At 33.7% G+C, this 11,162-nt stretch overlaps 1 pseudogene; it reads right to left on the reverse strand.

Moving 5' to 3' along the window:
* Window positions 1–3,574: 3,574 nt before the first annotated feature.
* Window positions 3,575–10,858, reverse strand: LOC129499374 (transcription factor 7-like; annotated as a pseudogene).
* Between the last annotated feature and the right edge of the window lie 304 nt (window positions 10,859–11,162).

The raw sequence follows: 11,162 nt of genomic DNA on the forward strand, positions 1-11,162 counted from the left end.
ACAGCTCTCCAGTTATGCTGCTGTCTCAAAGCTTTAGGAGAATACCTTCTAAGTGCTATTAATATTTTCTTTCTTAATTTAAGTGGTATTACCCAAGTATGTTCATTTTCTGAAAAATAATTCTCCCATGCTCTTTCAAACTGTGCATGTTTAGTTCAACACCAATTTTGTCATAAAGTAAAAAATTAAATAATACAAAGATTTTTTAAAAAAACTTAGAAGATTGCTTGCATAAAAATAAAAGAATATAGTTTCTCTGGAAACTTGTGCTTTCACATGGACTGCATAAATTTATAATAATTACATATGCTTGTGTGCTATTTGGAAAAATTACCAAGTATATATTTAGTTTTAAAATATCAATTTTAACTATCTCCTGCTATAATGAATGAAATAAAATTAATTAATTTAATTTATAAAGTAGAGGGGCATCTAGGTGGCTCAGTCAGTAAGCGTCTGACTCCTGATTTCAGCTGGGGTCATGATCTCAGGATTGTGGAACTGAGCCCTGCCTCAGGCTCAGCACTCAGCTAGAAGTCTACTTAAGACTCTCTGGCTCTCTCTTTCTGTCCCTCCCTGCTCCTGTGTACTCTCTCTCTCTCTCTCTTTCTCTCAATCTCTCTCTTTCTAAAATAAATAAATAAATCTTAAAAAATACAAATAAATAAATAATAAAATTATAAAGTATGTTTACCAGTGACTATAAATAATTAATGCCATTGATTTTTGTTTAATAAAATTTGTGTACACACACATAATAACACACAGTTATCTAGTATTGTTTGCATTCAAAATCATTGTGACTGAAGCCAGCATTAGAAGTGTAGATTTTTTGACCAAAATATGAACTAATATCAAAACTTCTATAGATTTGTTTGAAACCCAGCAGGTTTATATAGATATGCATTTTGTCTTTCTTTATGTACATTATCTACATTTAAAACTTAAGAGTGACTACTAGCCAGGAAGATTGACAAAAAATATACATAATTTTTACATTATTTTAAGCATTTTCTGATTTTTGCTAATTTCTAATATAATATTATAAATGGAAGGTGCGAATTTACTCAAAAATCAAACTAGATATAAATGAAAATACTCCATTCTGTTGCAATTTGCAGAGCATATAAAATATTAAAATTATACTGTCTTATGACAAATTCTGTAACCAAAAAAAAAACAAAATTGTAACATATTCATAATATCCAGCCATAATTTTGTAATGAAATTTAAATGATTCAATACAAAGTATATGTGGAGCCATAAATGTAATAAAGTCTAGAATAGTTCCATATTACATTAAAAGCATTGAGAATTATATCTTTCAATTTCCTTTGACAGTAATATGAAATTACATATTATTTTCTTTCTTCTAAGGGAAAGAATAGGATTAAAGCCTAAATTTTTTTCAAGCTCACCAGAATATGTAAGTCCCAGCATTTATAAAATGTAAATGCTAGCAGCACAGAACTTAAACTTTGACATACACCTATAGTCGCAACACATAGTTTACATTCTTTGAAAGTGAAATATCAACATTAATTTTTAGTTAATGTTACATACTTTCAATTTTATTTAATTTTTTTAAGATTTTACTTATTTATTCATGATAGAGAAAGAGAGAGAGAGAGAGGCAGAGGGAGAAGCAGGCTCCCTACAGGGAGCCCGACGAGGGACTCGATTTTAGGTCTCCAGGATGACAACCTGGGCTGAAGGAGGCGCTAAACCGCTGGGCCACCTGGGCTGCCCCATGCTTTCAATTTTAAAGAAACATTGTATTATACCCATACACTGAACAAAAATTAAACTTTATTTTTATACTTCTAAATTTAGTTACAATCAATTTTGCTAAGCATTTCTTCATATTTCACAATTGTTAAAATCTTTTAAAATGTCTCAAATTGAAAAAAATAAAAATAAAAAATAAATAAAAAAATAAAATGTCTCAAATTGGTTTTATTTTTTATTTATTTTTTTTAAAGATTTTATTTATTTATTCATAGAGACAGAGAGAGAGGCAGAGACACAGGCAGAGGGAGAAGCAGGCATCATACAGAGAGCCTGATGTGGGACTCGATCCAGGGTCCCCAGGATCACGCCCCGGGCTGCAGGCGGCGCTAAACCGCTGCGCCACCAGGGCTGCCCTCAAACTGGTTTTAATTCAGAAAGATCTGTCATTATTTTTCTGTAGTTTACAAATATGAAGCAATATATTGTAAAATGCAAAGTAATATTCTAGTGCCCTATTGCTTTTATCTTTTTATAGGTTTCAGCATTTAGTTTGCAAAGTTCTTTTGCTTTGTTGTTTAGAAATGTTGTATTGATTATTTTATTTTTGTCAGCTCTCATTTTGAGTTTTGGTGTCAAAAGATTTCTCGCTTCTTACAAAGAGATAGGAAAAACTTATCGTTTCAATTTTCTGGATTATAGTTTGAAAGTGAGTAGAAAAATGTTTCCTTTCATGGTTGTTAAACAATTATGAGCAAAACTTTGCAGGACTTCCTGGATTCTTAGGTTTTTTAATAGAAAAAAATTATTTATAGAAAATTCGTTATTCTATGTATTCATTGTTTGCAGAAATAGTGGAGTTTTCTGTATTTTTGAACTGGTTTTTGATGGTTTAATTTTTGGAATTAGTCTAACACATCTAAAAGTTTCAGATATACTGTCATAGAGTTTTAATAACATCCTCTTTAACTTTTTGATAACTGCAGTTTCTTTAGTGATATCCAATTTTATTGTGACAATAATGTATGGATGTGCATTCTTTTTCTCTTTCTTATTCTATTTTAGAGTAGTATTACAATCTCACACTGCGTTTATGAATTTGTCTACTAATATATTTTAAAGCCCTATTACTATTTAAATATTTAAAAGTGTTATATCTTCCAGAAGAAATTAAACATCCTATAATTATAAATGATCTTCAGTAATTCTTTGCTGTTTTTTATAAAACAACTCTATTGGATGTAAATTATATTTAGAAGCCTTGTTGATGTTTTGTTTCTACTAATTCTAACTCATGAAGAATTGTTTTAGTTGTGAATCTTGTGATCTTGGAGTTTACATTCATTCTAATATGGAAATCAAATGTTCCTTGAGTTTGGCCTTCACAAATAAGTTTGTATTTCCTTCCTCCTATCACCTCAGACCTAGTATTGTTCAGGGTAATATTTCATGTTAATTCATTATCTTGGAGTTTCAGTTCAAATCCCAGTCACATCTGAGGGAAAATATGTGGTTATGAAATCTCAAGGGAGATTTTCTTTTATCCTTCCTCAAAACTAGGTCAATATGGTCTGATTTGTTCTCATTCTTTGCCACTGGGGGAAATATATCTATATTATATATGAGTGTGTAATATATAAATATATCTTTTTGCTTGTGTCTGGCGGACCCTTTTAACAAACATTTAGCCCTTTCAGGATGATGGCTTAATCAAGAAGTTTCATTTGCTATTCTCCAGCTAGCTTATGCTCAAGGTTTCTTCTCCTATAATTAAGAGAATGGAAAATCACTGACTCTTGGATATCATACTAGGTAATAACACCTCAGAGCTACCAAGGCTCAATATTTATTTACTGTTCTTGTTTTTATTTTGTTCTTTGTTACTGGCTTCTGGAATTTCTCTTTTTGAGAATTCAGATATGGAATTTAGAGAATCATCAGGTTTATTCAGCATTTCTAGGCATTCTGCAAGAGAGGAGTTTTGAATTATTTATTTTGTAAAATTTCCAATGGTAGAATTCTGTACTTATTTTTATAAGCCATAAAACTAGAGCACATATTTTGTGATTGTTACCATTTGAATAACTGTACAAATTGTCTAGCAAAGTGCCTGCTATATAGTAAGCACTTAGCATGTATTAGTTTCCCTTCATTTAGCATTGAAAACAGAATTTACAGATTTACTGAGTTGTTTAACTTGTACAAGGAAGGGAGCCTATTTAAAACATGTGAGATCATCAAGATAGTGATATAAGTTGTTTCTGACTTCAGCACCCTTCAATAGAAGACCAACTAGCATGTATCCATAAACAAGACATCATTGTAAAGATCCTAGATCCAGGGGGTAAGACTGACTGCATTATTGCATCCCCAGTCTGACACCACACTGCACCAAGTGGGCCCACCTGGGCCTAGAGTCTCCAGTAAGAAAAAGATAGCATGAGGTGAACATTTAGCATCCCCAGTGGTATGAGTTCCTTCTTGGGAAGCCCACTCAGGTCATATCTAATGGGGATTGCAGGGAGAATCTGAGGGGCTTGACTACTAGAGATGTGATGGAGAAAGGGGACAAGGCTTATGGCAGCCAGCACTCAGTTCTTGGCTGACTGAACTCCTACTCGCAGCAGCACTCAAGTAGAAATCTCAACACACAGTTCTGTCTATCTTCAGAGCCAAGATGATAGCCCTGTCTGATCAGGGTATTTGGTGCTCAGTTGTGCCTGATTTAAGACCCTAAACACTGAACCTTGTTAGCCTTGGATCTATTCAATCACCCTAACAAGGTAGGGAAACTAATTCATAGCCCTACTTACTTTTGAATGTATCCCTCTGGCCTCTGCTAACCAGGAAGTCTGGCTGGAGCACTTTCAAAGCTGCTTATCCCAGCAGCACTTGAGCAAAGAGGCCAGACTTAGCTCTGCCCTTCTGAAGAGTCCAGCTGACAGCTCTATCTGGCCAGAGAACTGATTATACAATTCTGCCAGTTTGGGTCCCCAAAGAACAAGCTGTACCAACCTTAGGATCCATTCTGCTACCCTGCCAAGGGAAGCTAATTCACAGCCCCACTTATTGTTGAGTATAGTATGCTATTTGGCCTGACTAGGAAGCCTGACCAGAGAATCCAGCAGCCATAACGCTCATCTTACAGCCAAACTTTGGTAAGGAACCAACCTGGATGTCCTAGTCAACTGTTCCCAGCCAGCAGCAACCCTCTCAACCTCAGAGCTCTGACACTTGCCTTTGACACTTGCTCAAGAATGCTACCAGTTGATCAGTCCAAAACCACAACCTGAGCTGACTGGTGAAGGACTGTTTGCCAAAGTAAACTTGTAAAGTCTGAAAGAAGAGACTGCTTACTCAAATATGCAGTCACCAACATGAAGAACCAAGGATCATGAAAAAAAAAAAAAAACAGGTGAACATGACATCATCAAAGGAAAGTAATAAAGCTCCAATAACTTACCTTAAAGACAATGGTATCTATGAACCATCTGACAAATGATTCAGAAAAAATAGTTTTAAATAAGTTTAGTGAACTACAAAAACACAGAGACAACTAAATGAAATTAGAATAACAATGCATGAACAAAATGAGTTCAAAGAGGAAATAAAAACCTTAAAAAAAAAAACAAACCTCACATCTGTTAGAATGGTAGTCATCAAAGAAGACAAAAGAAACAAATTCTGACAAGCATATAGGGAAAAGGAATCCTTGTGCATTGTTGGTAAAATGTAATTTAATATACCACTATGAAAAACAGTATGGAATTTCCTTTAAAAAATTAAAAATAGAGAACTACCATGCAATGTAGCAATTTCATTTCTGGTATATATATATATATATATTCAAAGAAAATGAATTTACTATTCTGAAGTGATAGCTATGCCTCCATCTTCACTGCATCATTAGTTACAATAGCCAAGACACAGAAACAACCTAAGTGTCCACCGCAGATAAAACGGATAAAGAAAAAGTGGTATGTATGCACAATATGATACTATTCAGTCATATAAAGAAGGAAATCCTGTCATTTGCAACAACATGAATGGACCTTGAAGGCATTATGCTAAGTGAAATAAGTCAAAGACAAATACCATATGATCTCATTTATATGTGAAAACTAAAAAGTAGTAATAATCATAATTATGAAAATCAGATTTGTGAATGGCAGGAGTGAAGGGTGAGAGGGTATGGAAACTGGGTGAAGGTAATCTAGAGGTACACATTTCCAGTTACAAGGTAAATAAGTGCTAAGATATAATTTACAACTTGATGACTATAGTTAACAATACTGTATTGTATATTTGGCATTTGCTAAGAGAGTAAACCTTAAAAGTTCTCATCACTAGGAGAAAAATTGTAACCATCGGAGGTAGTGGTAAACTAAACATTTATGTATTCATTTCATCATACATACATATATCAAATCATATGTTGTACACCTTAAAGTTATACAACATTATGTGTAATTATATATCAATAAAACTGAAAAAATATGGACATTTTAAAAAATAAAACACATGGTATCATTCACTGGATTACACTGATTATTTTCTATTTACTGCTGCTTAATATAGGCAATGACTCAAGATTTCTTCAGATTTTCTGTTCTCAATTGGAAATTAAAGACAGCAGACATTATCCTCCATGAGTGAATTGTATTAGCCAATGCTTTTTATAATTTTAGTTTAGTTTTTGTTTTCTAAAAATGATTACAAAACTGATAATCAAAATTTATGGACTCCATGAAATTTTTAATTGGTAATAGTGATGAGACAATTGAGTTTGATCTTTTGTAAATATCTGAAATATGAGAATGCATGATCAGTGTATTCAAATGCATTTTTGTCATTAATTCTCAAAGGGCTTTTTATTTGCTAATACATTAGTGGAAGAAAATGTATAAACATCTTCATTATATAGTGAGTTACATACAATTTTAAATTTAACTAATAGTCAATATAGTTCTAGTAAATTCTTTTTTTATTTTTTTATTTTTTTTAATTTTTTTATTATTTTTTGTTTTTTATTTTTTTTAAGGTCTAGTAAATTCTATCCAAAAGCTGGGAGCAACAGGCACCAGCTAGTACCTTTGGGCACCCTACTGGCTTACATATGCAGGTATGCCAACCAATTGGATGATTCTGGTATTTGCTTACAGTTTCAGAAATGCTATAACTAGGATTTTCAGGTAGGGTGCTTATTACTCTTCAGAACATATGTTGGATGCCTTGCTCCTAATAGAAGAGCAATAAATTTGGACACTCCTAGAGACTGTAAAGCAAATTTCTAAGATTCTATGATACAGGCATGCTGGTTCTTGATTTGGAATTATATTTTGATAATTTTTTTTCTTCACTTTGCTACTCTAGAGTCCCTTTGAAGCATTAAAGAAATAACTTAATTCATGTTTTACCAAAATTTCTGCTTTAGACATCTTCCTTTCCATCCCTCCTACAAACCAATGTCAGGAACAATATTTATGTGTGATTATCAAAGGAAGAAAAAATATGACCTGCATCACAAATCTAGCCATGCAAATATTGTAGGATACATACAGTATCAATATTCATCAAAAGGAGAAAATTATAACCTGAATGAAATAAATGGATTGATATAGTACATAATAACTCCAGAGAGGTGTTTAGGTGCACAGCAGGTATCCTCACAAGGATAGATTACATCATATCAGGAAAACATGGAATACTTATTAAATTTATCTGAAAGACTAACTAGAAGAGTAAACCCTTTGTGACTGAATAAATTAGATTTATACCCAACATAAATTCATGTGCCCCAGTCATCATATGGAATATCAACTGGGATATCAAAGCAATGGCTAGAAATTGGAAATAAAATAAATGCACATCTAATAGAATGAAAACTAAAAATAAATTATGAAATATTCAAAAGCAAAATATTACATATAAATATTAAATCACACTAAAGAATTTTCTGATTAATACAGTGTGGTAGTAGCACGTGGATAAAAAGAAATACTAATAAAATAAAATTGAAAATTCAAAAATAGGGATCCCTGGGTGGCGCAGTGGTTTGGCGCCTGCCTTTGGCCCAGGGCGCGATCCTGGACACCCGGGATCGAATCCCACGTCGGGCTCCCGGTGCATGGAGCCTGCTTCTCCCTCTGCCTGTGTCTCTGCCCCCCTCTCTCTCTCTGTATGACTATCATAAATAAATAAAAAAAAAATTATAAAAAAAAAGAAAATTCAAAAATATTTAAGTTCATAATGAGGCTTATCATATGATAAAGGTGGCATCTCACATCAATAGGCAAAAATGGACTTCAAAAAAGATGCCTCAGGAAATGGAAATTAATACAGGAAAAGTTAACAAAATTCAGTTATACACAAGAAAATTTCAATATGGATCACAAATCTAAATGTTAATATTAAAGCCATACAAATCCTGGAAGCAAACTAGGATTAATTACTCTATAAACTGAGTATGGGAATAGGCTGACTTAGTTTAATTAAATGAAATATAAGTAAATAAAATATTTGCATGGTGAAAGATACATAAATAAATAATGCCAATGTAAGGCCGACATCCCCAATATAAAAAGAATCTTTAAAATAGAGGAAAAGTATAAAGTAAAAATTTTAGGGAAAATGGACTTGGGTAAAGGACATGAATAATCTATTCATTAAAAAAGAAAACTGTAAAAATGGCCCTATGAAAAGTTATTCATCTTTACTCATAATAGGAGACTTGCAAATTCAACTTTTAACCAAGAGCATTTGAAAGTATCTAACAAAGTATAAAATCACATATGCATTTATTCTTTAACTGAGGTATTTCCTTTCTAGGTATTTATTCTAAAGATATGTCTTCAATTGTACAAAAGAATATATATACAAAGATATCCATGACAATGATAATTTTAATGGGAAATGAGTGACAAGAACTTAAGCTCCAAAACTAAGAAATCATTTGAAAGCACTCTGTTTTCACTATATAATTTATATATCTGTAAAAATAGTAAGGAAGATCTCCATGAAATGAAATGGATGGATTTCTAGGATTTATTACTTTTAAAAGAAGTACAACTGAATATATATTTATTTTTACAATCACATATATAGTGGCATTTTGGTTAAAAACAAGGAAAATTTAAAAATGTATAATATTTACTTATACAGCCATTCTGAAACTATTTGGTAGAAGAGCAAATGAGCCAATTTTGAGAAGGTGTTGGAACTCTGGTTCCCCTTGAAGGAGGAATGATGTAAGACATGGACTTGAGAAGTACATAGAAAACTGCATTGGATTAGAATTAGAAGTATCCCCACATATCGGGCTGAACTGATGACATTGTACTTTCTCTTTGTCCACCCACCAGGGCACAGGAGCAATAACAACCAAGTAGAAACAGCCACAACCCAGATCCAGATATGTATTTGTAAAATATTGTTTACCAATATAGTTAACCCAAGTCTCCTTGGAATCTTGTAAAGATTAGTGATGCCAGTGCTAGAGCAAGAAATATATATATTCTGAGCCTTAAAAGTCTTGAATCAAAAGTTAGGAAATCCTGAAAAAAAAGTGATGGGATCATGTAAAAGGAACACGGGAATAGTGCAGAAGGCTCTATTAATACTGTCCAATCCAGCATGATTTGAACATCAAAATGAATAACAAAAATATTAAATTTTGATCCATTGAATAAATTACTAATCCACTAGTCAGTACCTATAAAAATAGATATAGATAGCTGAAAGATAAATGATGGGCAGATATAAAAAATCAGAGAAAAGGAAAAGAAACAATAGAACATTAAATCATAAGCATGGAATAATAGATTGAGAAAATTAACATTTCATGAATATCATAGTAGTAATTCAGGTAAGATTTATCAACAGAGACCAAGATTACTGGGTAAATGAAAAGTTGTCTAAAAAATTATTGCCACATATCACTTATGAAGGAAGGAAAGCTAATTTTATAGGGGAAAATCTGGTAGATAATAATTTGACCGGATGACCAAACTTCATCCACCATAGTGGACTAGGAATAATAATTAAAATAATTACATGTGCAGTAAACAAATGTCCTTGGTGTTAAAATACTTATGCTAAGCATTTGGAGACAAAAGAACAAAATCCTACCTTGTATAAATTTAATGCAGGGTATATGAGTGGTGTTTGCACTTTTTTTGCAAATTTTCTGTGAATTTGAAATTATTTAAAAATGAATGGAGAAAATCTAGCCTGAAAATTCAGAAACATAGAGCAGGGTTTTCTGTACTCTACTGGTGCTGAGGATACAATACCACCATCGGAACCTCTTAGATAAAATACTTCTCACTTCTTTAGAACAGCAAACACTTTTGAAAACTAGCTTTTCTTCAAAACATTGCCTAGAATATGCTATAAGTAATATATTTTTAAAGATTTTATTTATTTATTCATGAGAGACACACAGAGAGAGACAGAGACAGGCACACGGAGAAGCAGGTTCCAGGCAGGAAGCCCAAGTGGGATTTGATCCCGGGACTCCGGGATCACACCCTGTGCGGAAGGCAGACGCTCAACCACTGAGCCATCTAGGCATCCCGATATTTTAAACTGGAAAAAAAAAAAAGCTAATCATTGATTAATCAATTAATTTTTTTTCTTCTTTTTTGTGGGGAAGAAGGGATAGATGGGGGGCATCGGGGAGTCAACAGGCACCAATGGGGTGAAGCTGGCCAGGGACCCCCCCACCCTACCAGCCCACCTGCCCCTGGCCTCACCCTACCGCCCAGGATCTGGTTGATAGCAGCACTCTCCTTGAGTGTGCACTCTGCAATGACCTTGGCTCTCATCTCCTTCATATACAGCATGAAGGCGTTGAGGGGCTTCTTGATGGTTGGCTTCTTGGCCTCCTTCTCTACCTTGGATTCTGCCTGTGTCTTCAGGGTGCAGTCATATGGCTGCAGCTCCTGCTTCCCCGAGGGAGGTACGATGGCCGGGGGGGGGGGATGGCTGCGGGGTGAGCAGGTACACCAGAGCTCAACATCAGGGATGGATGGGTGAACCAGCTCACGGTGTGGGGGAGTTGTCCCATGCTGCCTGAGGTCAGAGAATAGAAGCCGGAGAGGTCAGGGGTCTGCAGAGGCCCCTGATACATCTAACAGTCTAAGTTTATACTGTTTTCAGATTTGTTTGCCTAAAACTCTATCGCTTTAAAAAACAATAAATTTACGTAATAAATGCCACTTTTCATTCTACGTTTTTGACAGAAAACTAGCCAAATTATAATAATTTCTAAAATATGTGTCCATATTAACAAAATTTTCTTATATTTGCAAAACACATTTTTTATATTAAAGATGTACAGAGACATTTTGGAGCAATTATGGTCTATAAACTGGAAGCTTGATGAGAGGTTCTGGTATGGTCACTAAAGGTTCTTTTGGTCAGTGAATCATGAT

This window comes from Nyctereutes procyonoides, unplaced genomic scaffold, assembly GCF_905146905.1.
Source record: "Nyctereutes procyonoides isolate TBG_1078 unplaced genomic scaffold, NYPRO_anot_genome, whole genome shotgun sequence".
NCBI classification, from domain to species: Eukaryota; Metazoa; Chordata; class Mammalia; order Carnivora; family Canidae; genus Nyctereutes; species Nyctereutes procyonoides.